Below are 9,633 nucleotides of genomic sequence, written 5' to 3' on the forward strand. Positions count from 1 at the left end.
ATCCCTGTGGGCTTTTGAAAACAGGTCCTTGTCATGTTTCCTCACAATCACATCAGCAGTTCTCAGGTCATGCTGAACGCCCCCCCTAGCAGCTGTTCCCCTGTTTGTCTAGCTGTAGTCCAGCATGGTGCTGACAGTGCCAGGGTACAGCAGCACTGTGTGGATACAGATCATGTCAATTCCCTTTCACACTTCAGACAGCAGGAAGACTTGCCTTGCTTTATATTATGCATGGGGTTATACTGAAGCTGTCATATTGAGCAGTGCTGTATATCATCTATGTTGTCATATTATTTAATATAGAATCTGTTTAATATGCTTTTTTCACATAAACTGTAATCTGTTACCTCATTTGGTTACCTGTCTGAAAAGTGAACCATTACAGCTACACTGCTTACCAGCTATTCCAGCAAAACGTGCTTCTGAAATCACTCATCAGGCTGATTGTGGGGAAGCATGACAGTTTTAACAGGTAAGAAATGAAATATTAGAAACATGCAGAGGATCCATAGTATTGTAATAGAAAAGCAATAACCTTCAGTGTTGAACTACAGGAGTGACCTTTGAAAGAACGGAAGAACATTACTGCCCTCTGGTGGTTAAATTAATTCAACCACTATCAAAGATTGAAGAGACAGGTCTGTGCCCCCTTGCCAAAACCAATGCAAGGCTGACACTGTCCCTACTACATTGTGTCTTCTTGTAAATAACACATTAGTATTTTCCTTCTGTTTTAGGAATGTTAAATTCATAATAAAATAATAAACTGTTTATTGGGCATGTAACATACTGGGGTAGGCATGACCCTCAAAGAGACAGGCTTACAGCAGAATGGAAGTAACGTTTGGTCACTGAATGTGGCACAGGATGTGTAGAAACACCACTACAAAATGTGACGCACATTGTGAAAGAGGAAATTGAAAACAGCTTTGCATTCCTTATCATATCAGTGCCTGTGTCTCTGTAAACAACACAGGCAGACAGAATGCAGCCACTGAGATATAATCAAGTTATAAAAGATAATATTTTTGTGTGGTCATATTTTCCAGAATTTAGTCTGAGGCTCAATCTTTACCTGTGGGGTCTTTGAACCTCACAGCCTCCCAAAACATCCCTGATCCTCCCTGCCTCCCTGCCTGCCTCTCTGCCTCCCTGCCTGCCTCCCTGCCTCCGTGCCTGCCTCCCTCCCTCCCTCCCTGCCTGCCTCCCTCCCTCCCTCCCTGCCTCCCTGCTTGCCTCCCTGCCCCTCTGCCTCCCTGCCTCCCTGCCTCCCTCCCTCCCTGCCTCCCTGCCTCCCTGCCTCCCTCCCTCCCTGCCTCCCTGCCTCCCTGCCTCCCTGCCTTTCTGCCTGCTTGGTTGTCCCTGCAGCTTGGCGTTAGTGACAGCTACATCAGCCTGGCTCAGAGTGGACAGGAGACGAAGCCAAGTGCCTTTATAAAGCAGGAATGGTGACAGGTCCAGTGGAAAAGACGCTGAGATAAATATATCGTTGGAAGACAGCGCCTGTCTGCGTATGAAGGCTGTGCTGATTTGCTTGTGGAATCTGTTCTCAGGGGGAGTGTCTGCGCAGACCTTTATATTAATAAACATGGCAAGCCATTGGAAATCAATGCATACTGCGGTATGCTTTTAAAAGGGCTGTAACATTAATGTGGAGTGAAACTGAAAACTGGAGTAAACACTTTGAAAATCTGTCTCAGATTTATTTTATCACCTAGCAGACCATACTGGAATGGGACAGAGTGTCCCCCTTGCACTGCTGGATCTGGAAATAGACTGCCCTGGAATAGACGAGAGTGTGCTCATTAGCATGGACCCACAACTGAGTCCTGTGCAGCAGGTATTAGGATCACATCTGACCACACACAGAAGTCACTAAACTAACTATCGTAGGCGTTCAAAGGGACAGGCTTTCCCTTATAAAAGTCTCTCATAGCAAAAGCATTGCAAGGTGTAATAAAGCACACTGAGGCATGGTAAATCACAGCGAAGCATTGTAAAGCACAGTGAGGAATGGTAAAACATTAAAACAAAACATGGCAAAATAGGGTAAACTATGGCAAATGCATAGTGTATGACCATCAGGAAAGCATGGGAAAACTGCAAAAATATCATACCAAAATAACATGGTACATTTTTAGAAAGGGTTATAGTTTGGCTGCCCATATAAAATAATGCTACAGTGCCACCCAGAACGCCCTGGCTCTGGTTTCCTGTAAAGTAGTAAGCTACATACAGCAGTGTACTCGACCCATGGTTCCCAACCTGGGGTGCGCGGACCCCTTAGGGTAGCGCCAAACGTGACAGGGGGTTCGCCGGGCTCGGCCCATTGTGAGGTCAGATGATTTAAGTCATTGCATTTTATTCTGGCCGAACCCGTGCCTGGAACGCTCTTCAGCATTAATTAATGAGTGGGGAGTGGTCCGGTAAAATGTTGCTCTGTTAAACGTTTTCTGTCCGACCCCCTGCCAACCGAACACGCCATTCTGCTTATGAATTATGAATGACCTTGTAATGCATAATTCATGAGCAGTCACGAGCCTAACGTGCGTGATGCGTTCGCAGAGAAGGAAACGGAAAGTAACGACGATTATAGTCTCTGAAGAAGTATTTGGAATTTGAGCGGGTTTTTTGTTTTATTTCATATTTATATTGAACGTCTCAAATACAAAATGTCTAAGCGTTGTGCAACCGAACGATCTCAATGTGTTATCTGTGGTGAAATACTTGCAAATGACAGCATGAAGCCGAGCAAATTAAAAAGCACCAGGAAACCAAACACCCGGAATATGTAAGTAAAGATCGGGACTACTTTAGAAAGAAAGAAATTGCCATTGCAAACAAACCAATTAGTAGAAGGCTGTTCTTGAAAAGGTAGGGAGCGATGCCCAAGCCACAGACAGAAGCGTGTTTTCGCTGCTCACTTTTAATTGCAAAAATAAAAAATAAAATAAAAATTGCAAAAAAAAATAACACTGTCGTTGAAGAGCTGATCGAACCAGCTTGTATTTACATGGCCGAGAAAATGTGTGGACCGTAAATGGCAAGTAAGGTTAAAACGATTCCATTATCGGACAATGAAAGACAGGATCAACAAAATGGCCGCAAACTAAAACACTTGTACAACACTTACAGATGACACAATTTACTATCCGGCTGAATGAAACCACCACAGATGAGGCGGGCCTACTCGTGTATGTGCGGCACAGGGGGGGACAAATTTGGCAGGGGGCGAAATTTGCCATGACACCGCCGTATGAAAACCTCGTTGCATGTTGATCTGGTGGAGCAGCCGCTATGATGGGAAAAATAAGGGCTTCAATAGTCGCTTAAAACAGAAAGCTCCTAACTATTTCATTGTATGATTCATCGCCAGGCACTGGCAGGTAAACATCTCTTTGAGGACCTCAATGAAACGCTGAGCACAGTAGTTACAATAAACTACATTAAAGGTCAGTCACTGGACTCTGCAGAGATGTGGAAGAGGAAGCTCACCAAACGCGCCTGATTCACAGCGACCTGCCATGGCTTTAGTGTTAGTTCGTTTTGTTGAAGTCAAAGAAAAGGTCCAAACGTTTTTAGAACTACACAAATGTGCTTTATGACTCAGCTAACTGAAAGGTTTCTAATTAAAACTGCGTACCTAGTAGACATTTTTAGTCTTTGCAATGAAACAAATCAAAGGTTACAAGGGGCCTAGACGAACATACTGCAATGCAAGGAAGCAACTGATGCCTTTACTCGAAAACTGGACTTAGGAATTGCCAAACTTGAGAAAGGAGACCTCACTCAGTTTCATTGTGATGTTTGTCAACCACATGAAAGCGCTTCTAAAGGAACTCCAATCAAGGTTCTCAGACGTGGAAGACCGTTTCTAAAGATATATGGGTGCTGGATCCTTTTCTAGCAAAATTAGAGGAAGTGGCATACCTGAATTGTGAAGATGAATTTACAGATCTTTAAGAAAATTCACAATGCAAACGATACTGTCAGGAGTATGGCTACCAAAGATTCTGGCTTGCTAAGGGAGCAAATGTTGCACCCAAATAACTGCATGCAACCACTAGAATCCGTCTCCCGTTTGTAACCACATGCCTGTCCAAGACTGCATTCAGTGCCCTGGTGAGCATCAAAACCAAGCTCGCAACACAGTAGATGTGCACAGTGATTTTCCACTTGCTGTTACAAATGTAACGCCAGACATCATGACGCTTGTAAATATCTTCAAGCTCAGGGCTCTCAATAACGGCAACGGGACAGGTCTGTGTAACTGTCATGCGTGCACTTCTACACTGTTGTTTATATTCTGTAGATATATATGTATATAATGTGTAATTTACAGTATATAGCCTATACTGTAAGTAGGTTACTGCGTGTGAATATACAATGCGGGGGGGCAGAGTGTATGCAGTGTGCATAAGGGGGGGCTCCAGCCCAAAAAGGTTGAGAATCGCTGTACTAGACGACGCTACACTATTTTTGAAAGGTACAATAGGATTTTGGGCTCTGGAGTTTGTAAACCTTTCTCTACTTTACACCGCCCCCTAGCGTTCAATACAAAACAAGCAGGGGAGTGAGGACGGCTTGTTTTGTGTTGAATGAAGGATTTTGTATACAGGGCAGCTAGTGCTAGTTACCTCTAACTGCGTACCGGTATTTGAAATGAAAGAGCTCCGTGTACTTTTCATTGAATTAAAAATTTAATTTCATTTGTAATTCCTTCCTGCAAAAAATAAAAATAAATAACATTTAACTTTTTAGAATTGACACCGTTTCACGGATACTGTCGACTGTGAATTGAGATTTATTGATAAAGTTATAGGTTGTTATTATTATTATTATTATTATTATTATTATTATTATTATTATTATTTATGTTTTTAAAATAACTAAATTAATAAATACATGTCGAAATAAATAAATACAAATAAATGTCCTTATATGTATTTATTTATTTCGACATGTATTTATTAATTTAGTTATTTTAAAAACATATATATATATATTTTTTTTTTTTTCATGTTGGCACATGAAAAAGGCTACATTTAATACTTTCACTGTTCTGGGGGGGGGGTCAGTCTTTTGTTAATTGTCTTTAAAATATTATACTTGTTTTAATACATATTATTAAACATTGTGTTTAAAACAATATAAACCGCCAGATTTCTAGGACAATCGATCTGGAAAAAACAAAAACTGCATCTCCCCGTCGGGGAATTGAACCCCGGTCTCCCGCGTGACAGGCGGGGATACTGACCACTATACTAACGAGGAGTACCTGTAAGATTGCTTTACTGTATGTCTTACATGTACTTGTTTATACCGCTAACCGGGTGTGGACTCTTGCAGATGGGTTGTAAGATATAATGCACTTCGCTTTTATAAATACGTGGTTTACCTTGTTCCGCGCTGGCGCCAGTGCTGTGCCGCTGTGCTTTAAAATCCCCGCCGCACTCGTGTTCCTTTTTTAGCCGGCAGGTGGCGCGCCATACTACATTTCTGCATCACAGCTAAACAAGCGCACAAGAGCGAGCAGGGAGCCATTTCATGGAGTGGCGTGAGCGGGTGGTGTTTCTTTTTACAAGTGTGAAGATGAAAAGCACTTGTCTTATAATCGTTGTATTATTATTTGTAGTGTTCGTCCATATTTTATTTTTTATTCTAGTACCCTGTTTATACATTAATCTTACCCACGTTTACACACCAAGCTATTCTATAGATTGAGGGAAGTGACTCGGGTAAGACCTCGTGGCGCAACGGTAGCGCGTCTGACTCCAGATCAGAAGGCTGCGTGTTCGAATCACGTCGGGGTCATCGTTTTTTTTTTATTAGTAAAAAAAAAGAAATACATATAACATTCCATTTTTTGTTTACATTTTGTTTTCATCATGTAAATTGAAAAAGTCTAGAGCTTAGTTTTATTAGTGTGTCAGCATACATGACTTATTTGTTACACCATACACTAACTAGTCAACCGTCACACACCTGGCCTCATCGGGAGACTGCAGGCAGTTTGGACGGGTGAGCGCTGAGGGCTGGGACTCGGGAGGGAGGCAGTGTGGTCTAGTGGTTAGAGCTGAGGGAGGCAGTGTGGTCTAGTGGTTAGAGTTGAGGGAGGCAGTGTGGTCTAGTGGTTAGAGTTGAGGGAGGCAGTGTGGTCTAGTGGTTAGAGCTGAGGGAGGCAGTGTGGTCTAGTGGTTAGAGCTGAGGGAGGCAGTGTGGTTTAGTGGTTAGAGCTGAGGGAGGCAGTGTGGTTTAGTGGTTAGAGCTGATGGAGGCAGTGTGGTTTAGTGGTTAGAGCTGAGGGAGGCAGTGTGGTCTGGAGTGAGAGCTGAGGGAGACAGTGTGGTTTAGTGGTTAGAGCTGAGGGAGACAGTGTGGTTTAGTGGTTAGAGCTGAGGGAGGCAGTGTGGTCTAGTGGTTAGAGCTGAGGGAGGCAGTGTGGTTTAGTGGTTAGAGCTGAGGGAGGCAGTGTGGTTTAGTGGTTAGAGCTGAGGGAGGCAGTGTGGTTTAGTGGTTAGAGCTGAAGGAGGCAGTGTGGTCTAGTGGTTAGAGCTGAGGGAGGCAGTGTGGTTTAGTGGTTAGAGCTGAGGGAGGCAGTGTGGTCTAGTGGTTAGAGCTGAGGGAGGCAGTGTGGTTTAGTGGTTAGAGCTGAGGGAGGCAGTGTGGTCTAGTGGTTAGAGCTGAGGGAGGCAGTGTGGTTTAGTGGTTAGAGCTGAGGGAGACAGTGTGGTTTAGTGGTTAGAGCTGAGGGAGGCAGTGTGGTTTAGTGGTTAGAGCTGAGGGAAGCAGTGTGGTTTAGTGGTTAGAGCTGAGGGAGGCAGTGTGGTCTGGGGTGAGAGCTGAGGGAGGCAGTGTGGTTTAGTGGTTAGAGCTGAGGGAGACAGTGTGGTCTAGTGGTTAGAGCTGAGGGAGGCAGTGTGGTCTGGGGTGAGAGCTGAGGGAGGCAGTGTGGTCTAGTGGTTAGAGCTGAGGGAGGCAGTGTGGTTTAGTGGTTAGAGCTGAGGGAGGCAGTGTGGTCTGGGGTGAGAGCTGAGGGAGGCAGTGTGGTCTAGTGGTTAGAGCTGAGGGAGGCAGTGTGGTTTAGTGGTTAGAGCTGAGGGAGGGAGGCAGTGTGGTCTGGGGTGAGAGCTGAGGGAGGCAGTGTGGTCTGGGGTGAGAGCTGAGGGAGGCAGTGTGGTCTAGTGGTTAGAGCTGAGGGAGGCAGTGTGGTTTAGTGGTTAGAGCTGAGGGAGGCAGTGTGGTCTGGGGTGAGAGCTGAGGGAGGCAGTGTGGTCTGGGGTGAGAGCTGAGGGAGGCAGTGTGGTTTAGTGGTGAGAGCTGAGGGAGGCAGTGTGGTTTAGTGGTTAGAGCTGAGGGAGACAGTGTGGTTTAGTGGTTAGAGCTGAGGGAGGCAGTGTGGTCTAGTGGTTAGAGCTGAGGGAGGGAGGCAGTGTGGTCTAGTGGTTAGAGCTGAGGGAGGCAGTGTGGTCTGGGGTGAGAGCTGAGGGAGGCAGTGTGGTCTGGGGTGAGAGCTGAGGGAGACAGTGTGGTCTAGTGGTTAGAGCTGAGGGAGACAGTGTGGTCTAGTGGTTAGAGCTGAGGGAGGGAGGCAGTGTGGTCTAGTGGTTAGAGCTGAGGGAGGCAGTGTGGTCTAGTGGTTAGAGCTGAGGGAGGGAGGCAGTGTGGTCTAGTGGTTAGAGCTGAGGGAGGCAGTGTGGTCTGGGGTGAGAGCTGAGGGAGGCAGTGTGGTCTAGTGGTTAGAGCTGAGGGAGGGAGGCAGTGTGGTCTAGTGGTTAGAGCTGAGGGAGGCAGTGTGGTCTGGGGTGAGAGCTGAGGGAGGCAGTGTGGTCTGGGGTGAGAGCTGAGGGAGACAGTGTGGTCTAGTGGTTAGAGCTGAGGGAGACAGTGTGGTCTAGTGGTTAGAGCTGAGGGAGGGAGGCAGTGTGGTCTAGTGGTTAGAGCTGAGGGAGGCAGTGTGGTCTAGTGGTTAGAGCTGAGGGAGGCAGTGTGGTCTAGTGGTTAGAGCTGAGGGAGGCAGTGTGGTCTAGTGGTTAGAGCTGAGGGAGGCAGTGTGGTTTAGTGGTTAGAGCTGAGGGAGACAGTGTGGTCTAGTGGTTAGAGCTGAGGGAGGCAGTGTGGTCTGGGGTGAGAGCTGAGGGAGGCAGTGTGGTCTAGTGGTTAGAGCTGAGGGAGGCAGTGTGGTTTAGTGGTTAGAGCTGAGGGAGGCAGTGTGGTCTGGGGTGAGAGCTGAGGGAGGCAGTGTGGTCTAGTGGTTAGAGCTGAGGGAGGCAGTGTGGTTTAGTGGTTAGAGCTGAGGGAGGGAGGCAGTGTGGTCTGGGGTGAGAGCTGAGGGAGGCAGTGTGGTCTGGGGTGAGAGCTGAGGGAGGCAGTGTGGTCTAGTGGTTAGAGCTGAGGGAGGCAGTGTGGTTTAGTGGTTAGAGCTGAGGGAGGCAGTGTGGTCTGGGGTGAGAGCTGAGGGAGGCAGTGTGGTCTGGGGTGAGAGCTGAGGGAGGCAGTGTGGTTTAGTGGTGAGAGCTGAGGGAGGCAGTGTGGTTTAGTGGTTAGAGCTGAGGGAGACAGTGTGGTTTAGTGGTTAGAGCTGAGGGAGGCAGTGTGGTCTAGTGGTTAGAGCTGAGGGAGGGAGGCAGTGTGGTCTAGTGGTTAGAGCTGAGGGAGGCAGTGTGGTCTGGGGTGAGAGCTGAGGGAGGCAGTGTGGTCTGGGGTGAGAGCTGAGGGAGACAGTGTGGTCTAGTGGTTAGAGCTGAGGGAGACAGTGTGGTCTAGTGGTTAGAGCTGAGGGAGGGAGGCAGTGTGGTCTAGTGGTTAGAGCTGAGGGAGGCAGTGTGGTCTAGTGGTTAGAGCTGAGGGAGGGAGGCAGTGTGGTCTAGTGGTTAGAGCTGAGGGAGGCAGTGTGGTCTGGGGTGAGAGCTGAGGGAGGCAGTGTGGTCTAGTGGTTAGAGCTGAGGGAGGGAGGCAGTGTGGTCTAGTGGTTAGAGCTGAGGGAGGCAGTGTGGTCTGGGGTGAGAGCTGAGGGAGGCAGTGTGGTCTGGGGTGAGAGCTGAGGGAGACAGTGTGGTCTAGTGGTTAGAGCTGAGGGAGACAGTGTGGTCTAGTGGTTAGAGCTGAGGGAGGGAGGCAGTGTGGTCTAGTGGTTAGAGCTGAGGGAGGCAGTGTGGTCTAGTGGTTAGAGCTGAGGGAGGCAGTGTGGTCTAGTGGTTAGAGCTGAGGGAGGCAGTGTGGTCTATTGGTTAGAGCTGAGGGAGGGAGGCAGTGTGGTCTAGTGGTTAGAGCTGAGGGAGGCAGTGTGGTCTAGTGGTTAGAGCTGAGGGAGGCAGTGTGGTCTAGTGGTTAGAGCTGAGGGAGACAGTGTGGTCTAGTGGTTAGAGCTGAGGGAGGGAGGCAGTGTGGTCTAGTGGTTAGAGCTGAGGGAGGCAGTGTGGTCTAGTGGTTAGAGCTGAGGGAGGCAGTGTGGTCTAGTGGTTAGAGCTGAGGGAGGCAGTGTGGTCTGGGGTGAGAGCTGAGGGAGGCAGTGTGGTTTAGTGGTTAGAGCTGAGGGAGGCAGTGTGGTCTGGGGTGAGAGCTGAGGGAGGCAGTGTGGTTTAGTGGTTAGAGCTGAGGGAGGCAGTGTGGTCTGGGGTGAGAGCTGAGGGA

General features: G+C 47.7%; 2 non-coding genes across 2 annotated transcripts; one reads left to right on the plus strand and one right to left on the minus strand.

The window, feature by feature from the left end:
- Positions 1 to 5,202: 5,202 nt before the first annotated feature.
- On the minus strand, positions 5,203 to 5,274 carry trnad-guc (transfer RNA aspartic acid (anticodon GUC)). The gene has a single exon. It is a non-coding gene; the product is annotated as a tRNA-Asp (tRNA).
- A 468-nt stretch (positions 5,275 to 5,742) lies between these two features.
- Positions 5,743 to 5,814, plus strand: trnaw-cca (transfer RNA tryptophan (anticodon CCA)). Its single transcript has one exon. It is a non-coding gene; the product is annotated as a tRNA-Trp (tRNA).
- Positions 5,815 to 9,633: the final 3,819 nt, after the last annotated feature.

This window comes from Acipenser ruthenus, chromosome 7 (assembly GCF_902713425.1).
Source record: "Acipenser ruthenus chromosome 7, fAciRut3.2 maternal haplotype, whole genome shotgun sequence".
NCBI classification, from domain to species: domain Eukaryota; kingdom Metazoa; phylum Chordata; class Actinopteri; order Acipenseriformes; family Acipenseridae; genus Acipenser; species Acipenser ruthenus.